This window comes from Melospiza melodia, chromosome 9, assembly GCF_035770615.1.
Source record: "Melospiza melodia melodia isolate bMelMel2 chromosome 9, bMelMel2.pri, whole genome shotgun sequence".
Lineage (NCBI taxonomy): Eukaryota > Metazoa > Chordata > Aves > Passeriformes > Passerellidae > Melospiza > Melospiza melodia.
The window spans coordinates 786,279-807,768 of record NC_086202.1 but is presented as its reverse complement, the minus strand read 5'-3'; the positions used below and the strand labels follow the sequence as shown (position 1 = coordinate 807,768).

Here is a 21,490-nt window from a genome sequence, read left to right as displayed (position 1 = left end):
AACCTGTGCTGGCACAGCTGGACAGGGCACAAACCAGGGCTCAGACCAAGCCCAGAGCGCTGCTGGTTTGCTTTCAGTCTCACAACGGAAGAAACTGACCACTTCCAGCGTGAATCAGAAAAGCAGAGCATGAAAATGCCTTCAGCTCTTCTTTACTTCCCAACTTCAGGTTTTCAAAGCCCGTTCCCGTTTGTGTGCAGCTCAGCCCATGGAAGCTGCCGGAGGAATGCTCCTCCTGAGCGCTTGCCAGCTGAAAAACAAACCCCCATTCTGTGAGTGATGCAAGCCGCTGCTGGGCTCTTGTGCAGGTCACTTACAGCGCTGCCTGCGACGTGACTTGTTTTGCTTACAAACTCCCACAAAGTGTTGCAATTCAGCTCTAAAAATAGACACCAGTTTCATTTGTCCCAGAGCCGTTGTTGTCACAGCTCCCAGAGACACAGCCAGCCCTGCTGTCTCCAAGTGCCACTGCGTGTCCCTTTGGCAAAGGGTAATTGAACCACCGAGAGGGAACAGGCAGGGGAACACAGCGCTGGGATCCACAAAAACAGCAACAAGTTTCTGAGGAATCTGGTCAGCAGTCATGTGTTTGTTGTCCTGCACAGTTGTCAGCTTTGGATGTAGGGAAAATGAAGATTTTCTGTGCAAAGTTCCAGATACACAGATGTTGTTAAAGAGAGAAAAAGCCCCAGACCCTCCTTTCTAGGACAGAAACTGTGTTCCAGGGTAGTTTTGTGCTTCCCAGCCCTGCACTCAGGTCACTCTGTCATTCCTGTCAGCAGTTCATGGACATGCACTGGAACAGCTTCCAGTCTTCTTCCCAGTCTTCACTATTTCTCATGTCAGGAAAACACAAAACCAAACAAATATATCCTATATCCTATTTGCTTGTAGAGAACTTTGTGGTGTGGGGCTGTTGGAAGTATCTTGTACCCAAAGGCATTTCCTTTATGCATATTTGTGATTAGTTTCTGATGGAAAGGGGAATTTCCAGTGAGTGACTATTGACTATGGATATTTCCTCAGGTATGAGGAGCAGTGGGATACAGCACACTGGGGGTTACAGACCTGCTTTATATCTATGTGTTTTAGTCCTCAGATCAAACCTTGCAACAACACCTGCCTTTTCCACCCTCCAGCACTGCCAGCTCACTGCAGAGCACACTGGCACCCGGGAATGCCATTCCTGTAAGGGATACACCCAATTCCTGCCCTGCACTTCCACAGGGGTGGGCATCCATGGGACATGGACTGAGTCCAGAGTCCTCTGCCCTGGAGCCAGCCTGGGACACCTGGGGGGCTCACCTGGACAGGAGCAGCTCCAGGGAGAGCTCAGAGCCCCTGGCAGGGCCTGAAGGGGCTCCAGGAGAGCTGCAGAGGGACTGGGGACAGGGATGGAGGGACAGCACACAGGGAATGGCTCCCAGTGCCAGAGGGCAGGGATGGATGGGAGATTGGGAATTGGGAATTGTTCCCTGGCAGGGCTGGGTGGGATATTGGGAATTGGGAATTGTTCCCTGGCAGGGTGCCCAGCCCTGGCACAGGTGCCCAGAGCAGCTGTGGCTGCCCCTGGATCCCTGGCAGTGCCCAAGGCCAGGCTGGACACTGGGAGCACCTGGGGCAGGGGGAGGTGTCCCTGCCATGGCTGGGGTGGCACTGGGTGGGTTTGGGGTCCCTTCCAACCCAGAAGAGCCCATGATTCCATGAGTCTAGAACTTGATCCCATCTCTATTGCCAGGAGCAAGTACAAAGCCTGGCAGCTGTTTTTAAATCCAAGTGTCCTTCAATCCCCCCCTGCCCTTTCCAGCAAGGCAGGAGGAGCAGCTCCGTGTGGGCTCCAGCTGTGCTGGATGCAGAGCTTTGGCTTCCTCATGGGGCTGCGAATGCCGATGCTGGCCAGAGCATGGGGCCTGTTTGGGACAGCAGCCTCGGCTGGCTGGGAAGGGACAGCCACGGAACGGGGGAACGGAGGGTCTGGAGCGGGAGCGGGGCTGATCTGGGCATGGGAGGGATGGGAGGGCTCTGGAGCTGGTCCGGGGATGGGAGGGATGGATGGGAGGGCTCTGGAGCAGGAGCCGTGGTGATCTCGGGATGGGAGGGCTCTGGAGCTGATCCCGGCAGGCAGGCAGGGATGGGAGGGCTCTGGAGCAGCCGCGATGCTGATCTGGGAATGGGAGGGCTCTGGAGCTGATCCCGGCAGGCAGGGATAGATGGGAGGGCTCTGGAGCAGCCGCGATGCTGATCTGGGAATGGGAGGGCTCTGGAGCTGATCTCGGGATGGGAGGGCTCTGGAGCTGATCTCGCAGGCAGGCAGGCAGGGATGGGAGGGCTCTGGAGCTGATCTCGGGATGGGAGGGCTCTGGAGCTGATCTCGCAGGCAGGCAGGCAGGGATGGGAGGGCTCTGGAGCAGCAGCGCTGCTGACGTGCTGCCGGAGCTGCAGTGACTCCGCAATGGCTGAGCCTGCCGGCGCTGAGCGCATCCCGCAGCCTGCCGGGGAAACCTGTCCTTAACTCCTCCGACTGCTCGCATCCGCGCTCGGCTACCTGGTGAGCACATTTCACTCTACGCTTGGGGGATTTGTAGCATTTTTTGGTTTATTTTCCTTCTCCGTCCTCTCGGTGCTTCCCTGGACCAATCGATGCATCACTCCTCATCTGGTCCCACTGTTTAGAGGACAGAGAGGGAAAATAGAAGCATCTGCAGCAGGGATGGGTTATTTTTTTTTTTTTAGCCTTTTGCAGTGGGAATCGTAAAAATCTCTTTAAATGTGACAGCACGAGCAGCCTACAGGTTTTATCTGGAGTGCACTGCAGGCAGGGACTCCCTCGGTGTGCAGCTACTGAGGTTTCTGCCTACCTGTGCTCCTTAATTAGCATCTACCTGTGCTCACTAATGAGTGCCTAACTATGCTCCTTAATTAGTGCCTGCCTGTGGTTATTAATCAGTGCTTACCTGTGTAATGTATCTGCAAATATGGACATAAAGTGTGATAGACAGACTGATAAATAGACAGATTTGCTGCACATGACCCATCTGCTGCCTGAAGGCTTTGCGGGCTCCATTTTCAGGTGTGCTGTTTGGCATTGTGTCTGAGGCTGTTTGCCGTGCTCCCTCCGGGGTGGTGGTACCATGGCTGTGATGTGCAGAGCTATGTGTGATAACCATGGCTCCGATGTGCAGAGCTGTGTGTGATAACCATGGCTGTGATAACCATGGCTCCGATGTGCGGAGCTGTGTGTGATAACCATGGCTGTGATAACCATGGCTCCGATGTGCAGAGCTGTGCTCTCGGGTGCCAGGAGGGGATGGCTCTGCCTGGCACTGGGGCCCAGCTGCACCTTCCTGCTCCGTCTGCTCCTCAGCATCTTATGGAGCCTCTGTCCGTGTGATGCAGTTGAAATGCCAGGCTCAGAGATTGCTGCTGAGCCTCCTCTGCAGCTGGAGGTGTTGGTGTTTGGGGTAATACACGCCCTGGTGAATTGCTGTGACAATAATCTGTGTCTGTGCTCGCCCAGGAGCTGATTCGGGCATTTCCTGTTAGCTGAACTCTGTGCACGGCGTGTCTCAGAACTGCTTCCATGGCAATGCTGTGCTCAGAGGAGAGCGGGCTCCCCATCCCTGGCAGTGCCCAAACTCCTTCCCATGGCAATGCTGTGCTCATAGGAGAGCGCGCTCCCCATCCCTGGCAGTGCCCGAGGCCAGGCTGGCAGGGCCCTGGAGCACCTGACACAGCGTGACATTGGTGTCCCTGTCCATGGTAGGAGTGCTTTAAGGTCCCTCACAATCCAAACCATTCTGGACTTTTGATTCTATTCTGTGCTATTTAATCTAAGAAAAAGAATGGTCTTATATTGTTTCTTCCCAGCTGCTTGCTCTCTCAGTCATTTTAAATGAGATTTATCTCATCCAGATTCCTTTTCCTTTCAGTTCATGGGATGCCTCTAGTGACACTGCTAAAAATGGAGGCAGAGATTAGAAAACACATTGGAGTCCCGTTGACTTTTGCCTGTTATTTCACACATTGTGTGTGATACAGCCAGAGAAATGTGTGCAGCACAAAATAATAATTTCCTGGCAGGAAAGACTCACAGCTGCCAGCCTGGGCTCTCTCTCTGGACATGCAGCATCCTTAACCTGCCACCCCTCTGCACCTGGGCTCCTCTCTCTGTGTAAGGGCTCACTGGGTGCTTAATACGTGCTCAAAACTGAACGTTTCTCAGGGCAGATTACTTTACCTTGCAGTGCAATTTCTGCCTGGTTTGCGTTGGCTCTTGGCGGCCTCCTGACCCATAACCCCTCGTTCTTCACCTGCAGATGCCAGACTGGTGGGAGTTTTGGTGTTTGCAGTGGTGATTAAGAGGACAGTGGGACCAGTAGGAGGCCACAGGAAAGTGCATTTGTCACCAGGGCCCTGATGGAGAAAATAACACCCCACTTGAACAGGCTTTAAAGAATGTGCTGAAGGCTCACGGGTTGTCTTGACAAATACCAGTCTGGGATGTATTTGTGGAACTGTGTGCCTGTAAATCCCTCCCTTGGTATGTGCTCGCTTGTCAACACCTCCCACGTGGTGAAGTTTCACCAAGTTTCCCAGTGCACTGTCAGTTTACATGAAGAGTAAAACTTTGCTTTTTTTCCCTTAAAATGCATCTCTAAAATATTACTTTTTATTGCAGATGGCTTGAATTCAAAGTAGCATCAGCAAATGCATGTTAACAAGTGAAGGCCTTTAAATAATGATCTTTAACATTTTCCCCTAAAACTTGTGTTCTCAGCTTGTCACCTTCTGTGCTGCAGCTCTTCATGTATGATCAGGAACAGAGGCTTGGCTTAAATGGAAAAATGATTTCAAAAGCAAGTCCTAAAAATTTTACACATCCTGATTGACTGGGATGTAGGATTTGAACCCATCCAAGCACTCTGGGAGCGAGACTCTAACAGCACTGAGCAGTTTTAAGACACATAAAACCATTTATATGACTATATTTTATGGTAAAAGCAGACAAATACTAGCCAATACTTCAGCAATCCAAACGAAATCACTCATGGGATCCTGTTTGTTTGCCCACAGCGGGCCAGGAGCAGGCACCTGCATGCAGAGAGAAGTGAGCTCCCTTCTCCCAGAGCACTGGGTGCTGGCTGCTGTAGTGGCAAAGTGCTGATCCATTTCCAGCATCATTTCACTGGAAAGATAATTCCTGATTTTCCTTTGCCACCACAGCCCAACGTGCCGTGCCCAAACAAAGCCCCAGAGGTCTCAGAGTTGAACAGAATTCTGTAGAAGTGACCCTAATGGGGAATGACACGGTGGCAGATTTTTGAGAATCCCCTCATTGCTGTGCAGACCCGCAGCTCCTTGCAGGCACACGTGAGCAGGGTCTGTTATTCACTGCTGCTGTGCAATCCAGATGAGGGCTCCATGGGTTTCATCTGCGGAGCACAGGCTGAGCACTGCCTGAGGACACACAGCTGGGAGAGGCTTGGGAGCTGTCTGGGGGTGAGTGGGTTTTCTCAAACACACAGCCAGCAGCAGGGTGTGCAGCCCTGGCTGTCCTTAAATCCAGCAGAGATCCTGGGGCTATGGCATGGCTGCTGTGGTCGCTGACCTTGACAAGGTCAGTGCCACCAGGGACTCTTCCAAGGGTCACTTTAGGCTGCAGAAAGTGCCTTTGCTGTCCCCTCAGCTCACGTTCCAGGCTGTGCTGTCCCTGTTGGTGGCTCCAGCTCGGCTGCCCCAGCCCGCAGCCCCTCCCTGGGCCCTGGAAGGGAATCCCATCAGGTGTTATTCCCTCAGACATGCTCAGGTGTAGCAGGAGTTAAAGGAGCTGCTGCTTGCTGGTGCCCCTTGTTACCTGTCACTCACCCAGCACCTGACCTGCTTCCAGCCTCAGGGAGCTCTGCCAGCCAGCACTGCCCAGACAAAGGCCATTTTTTGCTTTCTTTGGTCAGGATTTTTTTTTTTCTAAATTTCCCTCTTGCTAAAATATCAGTGTGTGCCCTAGGACTGACATGGCTTTGGCCTGATGAGGTTTTACAACCACAAATCGAGTAACAAAACATAGTGGAGAAGCAAGGGATGCAGCAAATAGGATATATTGTGGGTATGAAGAGGAATGCAAAGCCAGGAATGCTTCAAGCCTTCCTAGAGCTGTGCTGCAGGAATAAGAGGTGGGAATGGATGCTGAGACAGGAAAAGCAGGGGCACAGGGATGGAGAGAGTCGCCAAGGCTGCTGTCAGAGTTAGCATCAGGAGCAGGAGCAGACAAAGATAAACATGGTCTTTCCCCTCAAAGCTGTTTTTGGTGGTTTGGGAGTCTGGGGGGAGTGGGCTGGGTGGTTTACTGTGGGAGCAGTAACAGTTCCACGAGAGAAATAAGTTGTTGCTTAACTCGGTGTTCTGCACAAACACGTGAGACCAAGAGAAATAAATGCTCTGCTGAAAATATTGTTGCTGTTGTTTAAAAACAAGCCAGTCAACAACTGAATTTGAGAGTGAGGAGCATTACCCGGGCAGGAACGTCTCCTCTCCTGCTTGTGTTCCCATGTCAGTCAGCACAGGGCATCGGGGAGGGAGCAGACATAGCTGCAGGCAGGGATGTCTGCACACGCAGGGATGTACTCACACATCCCTGGGGTTATTAATTGAGGTGGTGCTGTTGTGAGGGCCTCCAGGACCCAGTGAGAGATGAGAATTGACCCCAAGTTCTCAGAAGGACTACATTAATTATATTTTATTATGTTATGTTTGTTATATGTTTATTATGTTAAGTTTGTTGTGTTATATTCTAAGACTATGCTAAAGGAAGAGAAAGGATACATCAGAAGGCTAGATAGGAATGATAATAAAAATATGTGACAGACGCAGAGAACCCAACACAGCTGGCTGTGATTGGTCATTAATTAAAAACAATTCACATGCTGGGTAAACAATTCTTCAAATCACATTCTAGAGGAGAAAATCATGGAGAAGCTGAAGCTTCCCACCTTCCCAGGAGAAGAAATCCTGGCAAAGGGACTTTTCAGAAAATATCACAGTGACATGTTCCCAAACTGGGAGTGAAGGGCAGGCAGCAAAGAGCCAGGGGCTTGTTAAAACAACAGCTTTGGGATGGAGTTTGGGGTGCTGTTGTACACCTGCACTCAGAGGCTCTGGTGGTTCAGTCCCTGGTGAGCCCTGGCTGTGGGCAGGGTGCTCTCCCCGAGGGGTGCTGTACTTGTGGCTTCAGGAACGTTATTCCATGGCTGCTTATTTCATATTAATGACACTCATCTGTCTAAAGTAACATGTGTGCCAACTCAGGGCCTTCCACTTTCCCTGCAGTTCTGAATTGCGAGCTTGCCTCACAGAGTAAAATTTTCTGAGATGTTTTTTCATGTTCTTTATCACCCAGATCAGCTTTGTTACGTCTAAACTGGGGCCATCAGCCGTGCAGCCTGGCAGGAGTCATTTGTTGGGCCAGCTGTTATTTCATTGCTGCTGTGCTCCCATGCCCAAGCCCAGAGCTGGGTCTGCCCTGTGTCCTGCCCACTGCTGCCAGTGAAGTGTGAGCCTCAGCAATGTGCAGTGCACACCTGGCGGGGCCAAGCTTTCCCCTGGGGACCACAGCCCTGTGCCATTGGCTCTGCAGCCCCCCAGGTCCCTGAGTCCCACCCTGCCTTAGTGCAGTGAGCTCTGGAGCCAGACTGCCCTCAGAAATGTGCCACTGCCAATGTGTCACTGTCTCAGTTGTTGTCTCCTCGTGAGCAGAGGGCTGGGAGGGTGCTCAGAGAGAAAATCTCTCTGTGAAATGCCACATTTGGCATCCCCGCAGCACCTCTTCAGAAAGCCTCATTTGGATCCTGAAATATTGGTAATATTCTTGCTGGGATATGGGATTTGTTTTGGTTTTTTTAAAAAAACTGCAACACATCGACTTTGAAGATGAAGCATAAAAATTATTTTTAGCATTTGATGCTAAGTCATCAGAGATGATGAAGGAGAAAGAGCAACATTTATAGCTCCCTTCTTTTTGGCAACAGCAGAAAAACCCCATCCTCCTTCCTGGCTGAGTAAGGAGCTTCCCTCAAAACTGACCCCAAATCCCACCCAGTGCCACCCCTGCCAGGCAGGGACCCCTCCCACTGTCCCAGGGTGCCCCAGTGTCCAGCCTGGCCTTGGGCACTGCCAGGGATCCAGGGGCAGCCACAGCTGCTCTGGGCACCTGTGCCAGGGCTGCCCACCCTGCCAGGGAACAATTCCCAATTCCCAATATCCCATCCAGCCCTGCCAGGGAACAATTCCCAATTCCCAGTATCCCACCCATCCCTGCCCTCTGGCACTGGGAGCCATTCCCTGTGTCCTGTCCCTCCATCCCTGTCCCCAGTCCCTCTGCAGCTCTCCTGGAGCCCCTTCAGGCCCTGCCAGGGGCTCTGAGCTCTGCCTGGAGCTGCTCCTGCCCAGGTGAGCCCCCCCAGGTGTCCCAGCCTGGCTCCAGAGGGGCTCCAGTCGCAAAACAGGGCTTTAAAATTCTTGATTTTATTAAACACAAGTGCTTCTAAAAATTCAAATGCCACTCTGAAACATTTCAGTTTCATTTTTGACAGCATCTCAATTTCTCATCTTCATGTTTTGACTAAAATGACTGAGAAATAAATCCATCACCAAAAAATGCTCCAGGCAGCAAAGTCCACCCCAGCAGCTGTGTGGGGTGGTGGGGTCCCCATCCCTGGAGGTGTCCCAGGAACTCTGGAGGTGACACCCAGAGCTCTGGGCTGGGGACAGGGTGGGCACAGCTGGGACTCCGTGGGTTTGGACTCGTTTTCCAGGCCGAACAGTCCTGTGATGCTGTGTGTGAGACAGTGCCCTGTGCCTGCAGCCCGTGGGCTCACTGTGGGCTCAGGCCCTGCTCTGCAGCAGTTATTGCCCTTTGCTCGCAGGAAGGCAAAGGGCAGAGGAGCAGCAGCTTCGGCCTCCATGGCAACAGCAGCGGCTCCAGCCGTGCCCGGGCAAGCTGCTCCTGAGCACGGCTTGTTTTCAAAACCTGCTTGGCACCAGCCCGTGTGCCAGCAGAGCAAGCCGTGTTTCCAGCAACGCAGTGAGGAGAGGGACGTGTTCAGCTCCAAACAGGATGGGCATTTCACTTCCATCCCCTCTGGCTTATATCCTGCAGTAAATGGGCACAGGGCAGGGCAGACTGAGCACTGAAAGCTCCTCTTCAGCCCCAAACAGGGCATTTCACTTCCATTCTCTCTGGTTTATGTCGTGCACTACAGGGAGCAGGGCAGGGCAGACTCTGAGCACTGAAATCCCCAGCTCAGCCCCAAAAAGGGCATTTCACTTCCATCCCCTCCAGTTTATTTCCTACTCTGCTGGAAGGTCCCCAGCCCATGGCTTGGGTTGGAAGTGCCCAAGGGCAGGTTGGACGTTCTGCCTGCGATGGTGGAGCTGTCCCTGCCATGGTGGGTGGGGTGAGAGGAGCTTTGAGCTCCTTTTCAACCCAAACCAACCTGGGATTTTAAGGATATAACACACACAGCACTCAGACTGCTGAAGGAAATGGCTGAGTTTGAGATGGAGGGGCTACAGCCTTTCTGGGGGGAGACAGTCTCCCCCTCCCAGGGGTGTGTAATGAGGGGCAGCCTCCCCCCCAGGTGCTGGTGTGTCTGGGGCAGTAATTACAGGTCTGTAATTAGGGGCAGTGTGCAGGATTCTGGCCTGGGGGGTCGGGGCTGGTGCCCCCTTCCCTTTGAAGCCAGGCCAGTGCAGGGAGCTGCTGTGAGCAGCAGCTCTGGCAGCAGGAGCACAGCCAGCCCTGCTCTGCTGGGGCTTTGGAGGCTCTTTTAAATTGAGATTCTCTTGTGCTTCAGGCTAGTATTGATTTTTTTCTTTTCTGGTTTTATTATTTTTTATTGAAGTTCACCTCATGTCTCCTGCATGACATGAAAATTTCATTCTTCTGCTTTCTTACTCATTCACTCATTGAATCCATTCTAAAACTATCAAGTGCGCCTTGTATTTCTCTTTTTAAAGAAGATGCTGTTCATAGGTTCACACCTGAAAACTGTACCTGATGGTGACTAATATTTTAGTGGTTTGAACAGATTTATTTCTGCAGAGGTGTCAGAATTCTCTCTGTATCTCTTCTATATGTATGTCTTCTGTATCTCTTCTGCACCAACCTTTGGCTGCTGCTGGAGCCCCCTGTATCTCAAACCCTGGTGTTTAGAAGCTTTGTAACCTCGAGGACTTTGTTAAATCCATGGAAATGTGCAGGATGTGTTTGGGATTCGGCGGTGCCAGCACAGGAAGGAAAACAAGACAGTCCTTTTATGTGAATGGCATCTGCATTCTTGCTTCTAATTAAAAAATCGAAGGGAAAAGCTTTCTGTAATTAAAGGGTGTGTTTGCTAATTTGTCACAGGCTGCACTGTGAGCTGTTCTGGTTGGAATTGGATCATTCTGGAAGTAACTTGCAGCTCCCCTCTCCACAGGAGCAGGCTGAGCATTCACCTTTCTCTGCTCACAAATGCCAGGGGCAGGGCAGGGCTGAGCAGGGACAGGACAGTGTCCGTGTGTCCGACAGGGCTGGGGCCTGCAGCTCTGTCCCTCCTGCAGACACCTGCCCAGGTGTGGGGCTGTGCCAGGGCTGGGATACCCTGCAGGGCTGGGCGTTTATGGGCTGTGCCAGCTGCTGGGCTGCTGGGGCTGGGGCTGTGCCAGAGGCAGACACAGGTCACCCAGCTGGGCCATGCCCGGCTCCTGCCCACCAGGCAGGCTCAGCCTGGGGCAGATGGGGATCCCAGCCTGGGGCAGACGGGGATCCCAGCCTGGGGCAGATGGGAATCTCAATCTGGGGCAGATGGGAATCCCAGCCTGGGGCACACAGGGATCTCAGCCTGGGGCAGATGGGGATCCCAGCCTGGGGCAGATGGGGATCCCAGCCTGGGGCAGATGGGGATCTCAGTCTGGGGCAGATGGGAATCCCAGCCTGGGGCACACAGGGATCCCAGCCTGGGGCAGATGGGGATCTCAGCCTGGGGCACACAGGGATCTCAGCCTGGGGCAGGTGGGGATCCCAGCCTGGGGCAGATGGGGATCCCAGCCTGGGGCACACAGGGATCTCAGCCTGGGGCAGATGGGGATCCCTGCTGTGGGCAGATGGGAATCCCAGCCTGGGGCAGACGGGGATCCCAGCCTGGGGCAGACGGGGATCCCTGCTGTGGGCAGACGGGGATCCCAGCCCTTCCCAGCAGCCCTGAGACCCCGCTCAGGGACCCCTGGGCTGTCCCTCCCTGCTGTGGGCAGTGCAGAGCTCTGGGGCGTGGTGGGCTCTGGCCCATGGCTCAGGGCTATGGCTGGGGTGAGGAGCTCTTGCCCTGCCTGGTCCCATCCAGGGGGATCCTGCAGCCTGTGGAAGGGCCTCAGGGATCCTCCCAGAGCCGGCCTCGCTCGTGGGGCACTTGCCGTCGCTGCCAGCCTGCTGGGGCTCCTCGGGCAGGGGCTCCCGTTCCCATCCCCGTTCCTGTTCCCTTCCCCATCCCCATCCCCATCCCCATCCCCATCCCCGTCCCCGTCCCCGTTCCCGCCCGGCACGGGAACCCGCAGCTCCGGGCTGTCTGTCTGTCTGTCCGGCTCGCTCAGCCCCGCTCCCGGCTGGCAGTGACACAGACACCTCCTTTGCGTTTCCCCGCCGCAGGTGGAGCCTGGCAGTGACACAGATGCCACCTTTGCCTTTCCCCCTGCCGCAGGTGGAGCCTGGCAGTGACACAGATGCCACCTTTGCCTTTCCCCCGCCGCAGGTGGAGCCTGGCAGTGACACAGATGCCACCTTTACTTTCCCCGCCGCAGGTGGAGCCTGGCAGTGACACAGACACCTCCTTTACTTTCCCCGCCGCAGGTGGAGCCTGGCAGTGACACAGATGCCACCTTTGCGTTTCCCCCCGCCGCAGGTGGAGCCTGGCAGTGACACAGATGCCACCTTTGCGTTTCCCCCCGCCGCAGGTGGAGCCTGGCAGTGACACAGATGCCACCTTTACTTTCCCCGCCGCAGGTGGAGCCTGGCAGTGACACAGACACCTCCTTTGCGTTTCCCCCGCCGCAGGTGGAGCCTGGCAGTCTCTCCCTGCTCGCTCGGCCCCGGTTCCCAGGCAGGCTTTGCATTTGATTTTTTTCCCCCAAGAAAGCGTTTCCTGTTGTCGTAACGTGGCCAGATGGGGAGGGTTCAGTGGAAATACCTCGGGAGAGGCTGGCAGAGCGGTGGATGCAGGAAGCAGATCCTCCCCGTAGCGCTGGCACGGTTTGGTAAGTTCCATCTGAAAAATCCAAAGCGGCTCCTTTGCTGAGTCACAGCCCCTCGGAGCTGGAGCCGCCGCTGGAGCCGGGCTGCGGTGAGCGGGGGCTCCGGGATCCCGCCCGTGCTTTTCTGCCTGCAACGGGGCTCCAAGCTCAGTCAAGGGCCCCGGGAGCTGAACGCGTCCGCGGGAACGCGCGGCGGCCCTGGGGGCCCGCAGGGTGGGGGTGGCACGGCTGTGCCGGGGCAGATGCGGGGACAGCCCGGCCACATCCCGGGGACAGCCCGGGCACATCCCGGGACATCTCTGGGACAGCCCGGGCTCATCCCGGCCATATCCCGGGGACAGCCCGGGGACATCTCGGGCTCATCCCGGGGACAGCCCGGCCACATCCCGGGGACAGCCCGGGCTCATCCCGGCCACATCCCGGCCATATCCCGGGGACAGCCCGAGCACATCCCGGGGACATCCCGGGGACAGCCCGGGCTCATCCCGGCCATATCCCGGCCACATCCCGGGGACATCTTGGGCTCATCCCGGCCACATCCCGGGGACATCTCGGGCTCATCACGGGGACAGCCCGGGGACAGCCCGGCCACATCCCGGGGACTTCTCGGGCTCATCCCGGCCATATCCCGGCCACATTCCGGGGACATCTCGGGCACATCCCGGGGACATCTCGGGCTCATCCCGGCCACATTCCGGGGACATCTCGGGCTCATCCCGGGGACATCTCGGGCTCATCCCGGCCACATCCCAGGGACAGCCCGGGCAGCCCGGCCGGGCACGGGATGCGCGTCCCGGGCAGGACCGAGCCCTGTCCCGGGCCGGCAGCTCCCGGAGGGACCGGAGGGCCGTGCCCGGTGCCGCGGGCAGCTCTGCCGTGCCGTGCCGCGCCGTGCCGTGCCGTGCCGCGCCGTGCCGTGCCGTGCCGGGGCAATCGGAGCTCCTCTGGCAGCGGTGCCGAGGCTGTGCCGGAGCCGCTGTCCCGTTCCGGGCTCTCCTCGCCGGACCAAGCCCTGCTCAGCCGGGGCCCGGGGCCGCTCCGGCCCTGCCTGGCACCGGGCTCTGTGTGCTGCGGGCTCGCGGCTCCGCCCGTGCCCCGGGCCGGTACCGCGGTGCCGATGCACGGCCCGGGGATGCCGATGCACGGTACCAGGTGTTTGTTTCCTGGAGTTTTTTCATCTCCTCGAGCCCACAGAACTGGGTGTCAAATCCAGAGGGATTTATTCAGGGAGGAGGGAGCTGGGATTGCTGAAGGAAAGACAGGAGGCTTCCCTTACAGCAGAGAACCTGCAGGTAGGACAGGGACACAGGAGCATTTCCCGAGCACCACTAAAATGTGGCATCTGACACTTGAAAGTAATTCTAGTTCTGTTGAAATGCTGCCAGGATATTATTACCTAGACAGAAAAATGCTCTCAGGCTGCTATTTCCAGCGTATCTGTGGTCATTTCAATCACAGATTTGGTTTTTTAAAGCTGTTGTTATTGTTAGACATGTTTTCCTTGTACTTTTGAATAAGCTTTTAGAAGTTTTTAAAGGCTCAGCACCTTCGGGAGCTGTGGTGTTGCTGATCCGTGGGTGATCAGCCCACCTCCAGCTGCTGAGCACTGCAGGTCACCGTGGCCTGAGCTGGCATCCCAAGGGATGGAGCAGAATCATGGAATCATAGAGTCACAGAATTTATAAGGTTGAAAAAGCCCTTGGTGATCATCAAATCCAGCTATTGACCCACACCACCACCGTGTTCACCTCTAAGCCACATCCCCAAGCGCCACATCTGCATGTTTGGAACACTTCCAGGGATGGTGACTCCATCACTGCCCTTGGCAGGACTGGACAACCCTTTCTGAGTAGAAATTTTCCCTGATCTCCAACCTGAACCTCTCCTGGTGCAGCTTGAGGCTGCTGGCTCTCATCCTGAGGAATGGAGCTGGGGCCTCTCCTCCTGGCCCCTTGCCCCATTCCTGAGCTCTGGCCTCTCCCCTCTCCTCCTGGCCCAGCAGGGCTCTCCCCAGGACTCTGTCCTGTTCCACCTTGCAGCAGGCAAGGGCAAAGCTGGAGCTGTGGTTTCAGCACAGGAACGATTAAATGAGGAGGACAATGCTCTCCCCCAGGGGCAGAGAGCAGGCACCAGGGTGGGGTGGGATGGGATGGGATGGGATGGGATGGGATGGGATGGGATGGGATGGGATGGGATGGGATGGGATGGGATGGGATGGGGTGGGATGGGGTGGGGTGGGATGGGATGGGATGGGGTGGGATGGGATGGGATGGGATGGGATGGGATGGGATGGGATGGGATGGGATGGGATGGGATGGGATGGGGTGGGGTGGGATGGGATGGGATGGGATGGGATGGGAAGGCTGGATTGGGCTGGAAGGGCTGGAAGGGCTGGACTGGACTGGACTGGACTGGACTGGACTGGACTGGAAGGGCCGGGCTGGAAGGGCTGGACTGACCTGACCCAACCTGAGCTGTGGTGGCTGCTCTGGTGCCAGCCCCAGGGACTCAGCTCCTGCCTTGTCCTGCCCAGGGATGGTTCGGCCCCAGCAGCAGCAGGATCATGGACAGCTGCTCCCAGGCTTTGTGGTGTGTGATCCCATCTTGCCACCGGATAAATAATTTCATTTCCTGCCAGTGCCCACAGGGTGGTTTCTTGTTCTTGCATTAGTACAGAAAAGTAACTGAAGCATCCTTTTCCCCTACACAGTATCAATCATCCAATAACTTCCTGTTCAATGTCCTTCCAAAAATTCACAGAGCCTCACTCTTCTATTACCTGGTCACACCTATTATGTTTCATTTAGGAGAGTTTGAGTGGATTAATGAGCACCTGCCATTTAGCTTTCTGCAGCATCATAATGCTTTTCCTCTGCTTTCACATCTCCCGCCTCTGTAAAACCTTATTTACATTGCTGTGTGCACAGCAGATGTCCTCAGTGATGACTTGATCTTTCCTCCTAAATCTCTGTGTGCGGGATATGTCAAATTGTATTTTTAAATATAGATTATCTTGTACTTTCACAGATTGAATTTTGTGTTGCTAAGTTACCTAATTTTTCTACTTTGAGGTTATTGTTGTTGTTGTTTTTTTTTTTCCTTTTGCCTGCCTTGTCCTCTTTCCTGATTGACCCACATAATCCTCTGTTATCAGCAGGTTTTCCTGCCCTGCCCTTTACCAGGTCAGCAGCACAGCCAGCAGTGCCAGCCCCAGCTGTGGGCTCCCAGCTGGAATCTCCTCCCTGGAGCAGCAGCCCCTGTGTTTGTGTGCCCCCGTGCCTGCAGTTTGTCACACGTCAGTCCCAGTGCTCGGGCTGCTCTCAGGTGCCCGGGCTGGGCCAGGGGCTGGGCCCAGGGGTCCCTGTGTGCCACCTCCAGCTCAGATATTCTGTGACAGCTCCTGAGCAGCTCCTCTCAGCAGTGTCTGACCCTGGAGCGTCCTTGTGCAACTGAGATCCAGATTTCCACCCTCGCCTCCCATCACCTTTGGGCTCCAGCACTCACTGAGGTCACTGCTGCCCCAGCACAGCCCGGGTTCCTCAGCCCCTCTGCCTGCCCACGGGCTTCCCCCTGGATGACATGAGCTGCAGGAATTTGCATCGTTTGGGTTAAAAACCTCCCCGGCTCCCCCGGAGCAGAGCAGGCACAGCCACTGCTGCTCCCAATGCTGCCCCTGCGGGTGCCCAGAGCTCTGCAGAGCCTCGGTGCTCGGGGGGCACAGGCTGGGTTGGGGGGACACATCCAGCAGGGAGCTTCCCCTGTGGCATCCCCTGCGGGCTGGGGGACACATCCAGCAGGGAGCATCCCCCTGGGGCAGGGGGGACACATCCAGCAGGAAGCATCCCCTCGGGGCAGGGGACACGGAGCATCCCCTCGGGGCAGGGGGACACGGAGCATCCCCGGGGGCCGCAGCCCGGCGGGGCCGAGCCCGGCGCTCCCGCTGCCGCTCCCGGGGCAGGGTCAGAGCCGGCGCGCTCAGCAGCCAGACGGGCACAGCCCCTCCTCGGCGAGGATCGGCGCAGCGCCAGAGGCCACTTTCCCCCAGGGAGTAAATGCAGAAGGCCGAGAGACTGCAGACTCCAATCCCGGATTAGCCAGCTGCCACACTGACCCAGTGCAGGGAAGGGCTGCTCTGCAGCTCCTGCAGCCTGGAACTGGAACTCTTCGTGGGAATGCTTCCCTGTCCATGATGGAGCACATTGCACACCGGTGCTCTTCCTCATCGTCTGCACTTCTGAGGGGAGATTCCTGCAGGGGAGGGTTCCCCAGAGGAGGCATCAGCCAGGAGAGGTGAACTGCAGCAAGTCACGTTAGTGACCCAGTGGAGAGCACAAGCAGGGGCAGCTGTTGAAGTTCCTCTTTTCCTTTTTTTTTTTTTTTTTTTTTTTAGTCTTGGTAAAGAAAAGGTTATAGAGTTCTTGTGTTGAAAATAAGATTTTTCCCAGAGAAATGGATCAGAGAATCCCAGAACTGTTTGGGTGGGAAGGAACCCCAAATCCCCCCCAGCGCCACCCCAGCCATGTGGGACCCCTTCCCCTGTCCCAGGTGCCCCCAGCCCCAGTGTCCAGCCTGGCCCTGGGCACTTGGATGGGGCAGCCACAGCCCCATTCTGGCTGCACCACAGCACCACAGCCTGGGGTGCTTGCACTGGAAATGTCCAATGAGGATGAGGCCTTTTCTTCCCCGGGCTCTGGGTCTGCCAGGGTGCAGGGAGCCCTCACTCCCTCCTGCTGATTTATTCAGTGAAGCTGCAGGGCAGAGCTATCTGCACGCCAGGCCAGCTCACTCCAGCGGCCCATGCAGCATTTCAGATCAAATCAGCTTTGAACAATCAGATTAAAGCTGCAAAGTCCCCAGCCTGTGCAGGTGGTGCGTGCAGAGCCCTGCTGGCAGAGCTGCCCTGGCCAAGGGCGGCAGCACAGGGTCCCCTCTGGGCCTGGGGGGCCTGGGGGGCTGGGGGCTATGCCTCCATTCATTCCCCCATGGGCACAGGCTTTGGCTGATGCCACACCAGTGCTTCCCACTGCTCTGAGCTCTTCCCGTGGGCCTGCAGCCTCTCCTTCCCACCTGTTGCTCAGTCCCTCCTCTGGAAACGGGAGCTTTGCTCTGCCAGGTTGGGCAGGGCTCCTGGCTCAGCAGCTGGGAGGACATTCTGCTTCCAGGGTTTTACTCAGTCATCTTCCAGGGGCTGCTTTTCGTATAAAATCCTTTTAATAATGGAATTTTCTGTAGAGTTGGAAATGTTTATTTAGCCAGTGCCTAAAGGGGCTCCGAGAGAGCTGGAGAGGGACTTTGGACTGGAGAAGGGGGAATGGCTCCCCCAGCCCCGCTGGGATGCTCCTGCTCTCCCCCTAAAGCACTGTTTGTGTTTATTCATGCTGTTGTTGCTCCATGTTTACTGTTGTATTTCTGGGCTGAGTCAGTAACAGGGCAGAGATGGGCTGGCATCGGGAGGAGACTGGCAGCAAGTGTCACACAAAGGTCATTTAAACCAGGATATTTAATAATGAAAAATCAGGTTTGAAATAATCTGATCCTCAGTTTTCCAGGCTGCAGGAACAGCTTTTCACTGATGGACATCTCCCAGCTGTTTGCATTTGGGAGATTAATCAACTTTCCATTCAAATTCTTATCTGTTGCTGGGAAATGTCAATTTTTATCTTGATTTAGAGCTGGGCACACACCTACTGAGAAGTAAAACACACTGTCAAATAGAAATGTAATTTTTGGATAGTCTGGGTCAGCCTAAAGGAAGGTTCCTACTCCCATCAGTATCTTGTTCTGCTGCCCAGTTCCTCACAGCTGAATTGAATGATGATGAATCAGTCTGGAAATTAACCTTAATTCTGAAATCCAAAGCACAGTGGTTTTGTTGCCACTGTTGAGTCTGTTATTTTTCAAGCTCATTTATAAATTGAGTAAATCCAAGAACTGAAAATCTTTTATAAGAGTGTAGCAATTAAATACTGCCTTTTCCATCCCCAAATCCAGCTGTGTTGTGTGTTGGTGCCGAAGAGGGTTGGAGAGGTAGCATTAAATAGTTATTTAGGGATGTTAATAACATGCTTAAAATGTTTCCATCAAGTGCCTTTGGATGGTGCGATGCCATCTGTGTTACAGTTGATTTAGTTAATTACACAGGCATGGATTCCTCGGGAGAAGGGATGGCATTGCTCTAACAGCTTGTTTGTGAGCAAGAGGAGGCAGTGACACGCTATTAAACTCGTGGAATTGGGTCTGAAATATATTCCTCACTAACAGCCCTCCCCAAATGACTGCTGCAGCTCAACAGATCGTTTGGATGGGTGTGTTATTGGAGCTAATTGCAGGAACTCCAATGGGTTTTTGTACCTTAAATATTGGGGGTTATCTGGGAGAAAGGGGAAATTGCTTTCCTGCCTAGTCACCTGTTTTAATTAATTATTGCTCTTTCTGCAAATTAGCCCTAAGAGCTGTACAACTGAGCAGGTGTCCTGCTCTAAAATGTACCTGCTGGGATTTACAGCAGCTGTGTCTGCCAGTGCTGTGTTCAGAGACTGAGCTGGGACCCTCAGGATCACCCAGTGCAGCCCTGGCCCTGCACAGACACCCCAAACCCCACCTGGGCACACCTGGAGTGCTGTCCAAGCTCTCCTGGAGCTCCGGCAGCCCCTGGGCTGTGCCCATTCTCTGGGGATGAACCTTTCCCCAAAATCTATCCAAACCCCTGGCACAGCTCCAGCTGCTCCCTGTGAACCATAATCAGCTTCATAATTGGCACCCACCTGTGGTTTGCACTGGGAACAAAACCCAAAAAGCTGTGTGAGAGTTATGCTGAGGAACCAGAGGGTGGGATTCCCATCCCTGGGTGTGGCACAAACAGGTAATCTCACACACAAGGAGAGGCTGCTCACAAAGGACACGATCCACCCATCAAGGAGTTAAAGCCAACAGCGGTGCGAGGATTAATCTTTGAGGAAAAATCCAGGTCAGGGGGGATTTGACATGTGTCTGTTGCAGCTGCTGCTGGAATCGATCTAATCCTCAGCCAAACTTTGGCCGGACCTCCATCTGCAGGGGTGGCAGGCTGGGGGGCGAGGGCAGGGTTATCTTCAATTTAAAGCAGATGTTATTTCATGAAAGATGGGTTTCAGAGCCCGCTTCACACTGGGAAGCATTGGTTGGTGATTTATTTCCCCTCTGGAAATGGAGACTTGCTCCACAGCAGGCAGCTGTGGGTACCAGGGTGTGTTACCCTGGCGTGTGGGGAGCCTGCAGCTCTCTCAGCAGCAGCATGGGCCTCTGTGCAGGTCTGGCTCGGGTCACCAAAAATAATTTTAAAACTTATTTTAAATTTAAAATAACTTTAAAAAATAATTCTATCAAATTCGTTTCAATCTAAACAGCACAGAGAAAGAAATCCTCATAGAATGTCCAGGGAAGGGAATGGAGCTGGGATGTGCATGTGAAGGAAATGCACAACAGAGCCCTCCCTGTGTGCAGGACAGTTCCTGTCTTGGTGTGCTCACTCCTTTTGCCATGAAATCCCAACAGGTTTCCTTCTCATCTTGAGCTGAGTGAGTGATGCACTGGTTATATGGATAAATGACAAGTGTTTATATGGGTATATGACAAATGTTTATGTGGATATATGACAAATGTTTATGTAGATATATGATAAATGTTTAAATGGATATATGACAAATGTTTATATGGATAAAGCCCAAAGCACAGCTCCAGCATGGGAGAGGATTACATGGCTTAGCATGAAATTCCTTTTCAGAGGAAAACTCATTTTCTTGCATTTGGATCTCTAGGCTGGTGCAATCCTAAATGGAACGTGGATATTACTCATATGAAAAAGTGGGAACTCAACCATTGCATTTTTCTATCATATATTTCAAGGTGCACCAGAGGCTCAAAAAGGTTTGCTTAAACTAATAAATCAGAACAATTTGTCAGGAACAGAGAACACCAGTGCTCACAGGGCTGAGCAGACGTTGGAAATGTTCCATATTTGTAAGAACAGTGTTCTGCTTTCAAATATTGGTGCCCTGGGTAGGGATTAATTCACTTATTTTTAAGCATGGTGAAACATTCATTTCTGCAACTACTACCTAGAAAACACATTTCCCAATTAGTCTTGATGTCTGAATTGCCAGTCAGGAGGCAAAGGGAGCGCTGAGCCCTGCTCAAGGCAGCTCTGATGCATTATTGATGCTGTTTTCAATATCAAACATGCCAGGAATCAGATGCATCATCTATTCTCCCAGCATCAGAAATATCATGGCCTTTCTGTTCTGTTTAGGTGATGTGTCTGATAGCTGCCCCTTCTATGTAGCTCACTGGAAAAATGAAGGGAAAGTGTTGCTATAGGACACGAAAGAACACAAGCTCACACTGCTGCTCTCAAGGTGAAGAAAAGGGAAGTTTATTTTCTGACTCCAACATTTATAGATGTCCAAAAGTGACCCTGGATTGGAGGGTGACAGTGCCACCTCTCCAGTGACACTGGACAAACCAACAGCCCATCAGATTTCTCCTCCTCCATAAAGGAGCCTCCTCCTGCCTGCTTGTGGCTCAGCGCAGTGCTGCTGGATTGGAAACCTTTCTGTGGCGTGTTTTTCTCCAGGATTTGTGATAAATACTGGCCTGGCAGCTGCCCTGGGTCCCAGCTGGTCCCTGTGCCCAGGGCCACACTGGTGGGAGCACAGGCCATCCCTGTTGTGGCCCTGACAATGGCACTTGTCCCCCTGCACACACACACACACACACATATATATATATATATATCAATATATAAAATATATAAAAATATATAAATAAATAAATATATAAAATAAATATATATATATATGTATACACACACACACACCTGGCTGCAGCGTCGCACCTGGGCTCTGCCATCCTTCACCACATCCCCACTGCTGTGCACACAGGGAAGGCTCCACCATCACCTCCTCGGGGCTGGACACTTGTGACATTTGTGACATTTGTGACATTTGTGACATTTGTGACAAGGTTTTGCGGGCACAGTGCTCGTTCCTGGGCTGCCCTGTGCAGGGCCAGCAGTTGCAGTTCAATGATCTGAGCAGCTGCTTGTCATGAAGTGTGTCAATTCACACCATTAAACCTCCATAACATTTTAAAGAAAATTTAAAAGCTGCAACACTGTAAGTGTGAGGATCTGTGCTCTACAAATTGACCTCAGACACAATTCCCACCCAGCAAA

General features: G+C 53.8%; 1 protein-coding gene across 24 annotated transcripts in view; it reads left to right on the top strand.

The window, feature by feature from the left end:
• Window positions 1–2,387: 2,387 nt before the first annotated feature.
• JAKMIP3 (Janus kinase and microtubule interacting protein 3) overlaps window positions 2,388–21,490 on the top strand; it is a 61,347-nt gene continuing 42,244 nt past the window's right edge. For 12 of the 24 annotated variants that reach the window (XM_063162939.1, XM_063162951.1, XM_063162950.1 and 9 more), the window contains exon 1: window positions 2,390–2,548. The gene's annotated coding sequence lies outside the window, so the exon portion shown is untranslated. Of the gene's footprint in view, window positions 2,549–12,189; window positions 12,283–20,656; window positions 20,673–21,490 lie in introns of those variants that run through there. The other 12 variants (XM_063162943.1, XM_063162955.1, XM_063162956.1 and 9 more) reach the window with 5 other exon arrangements.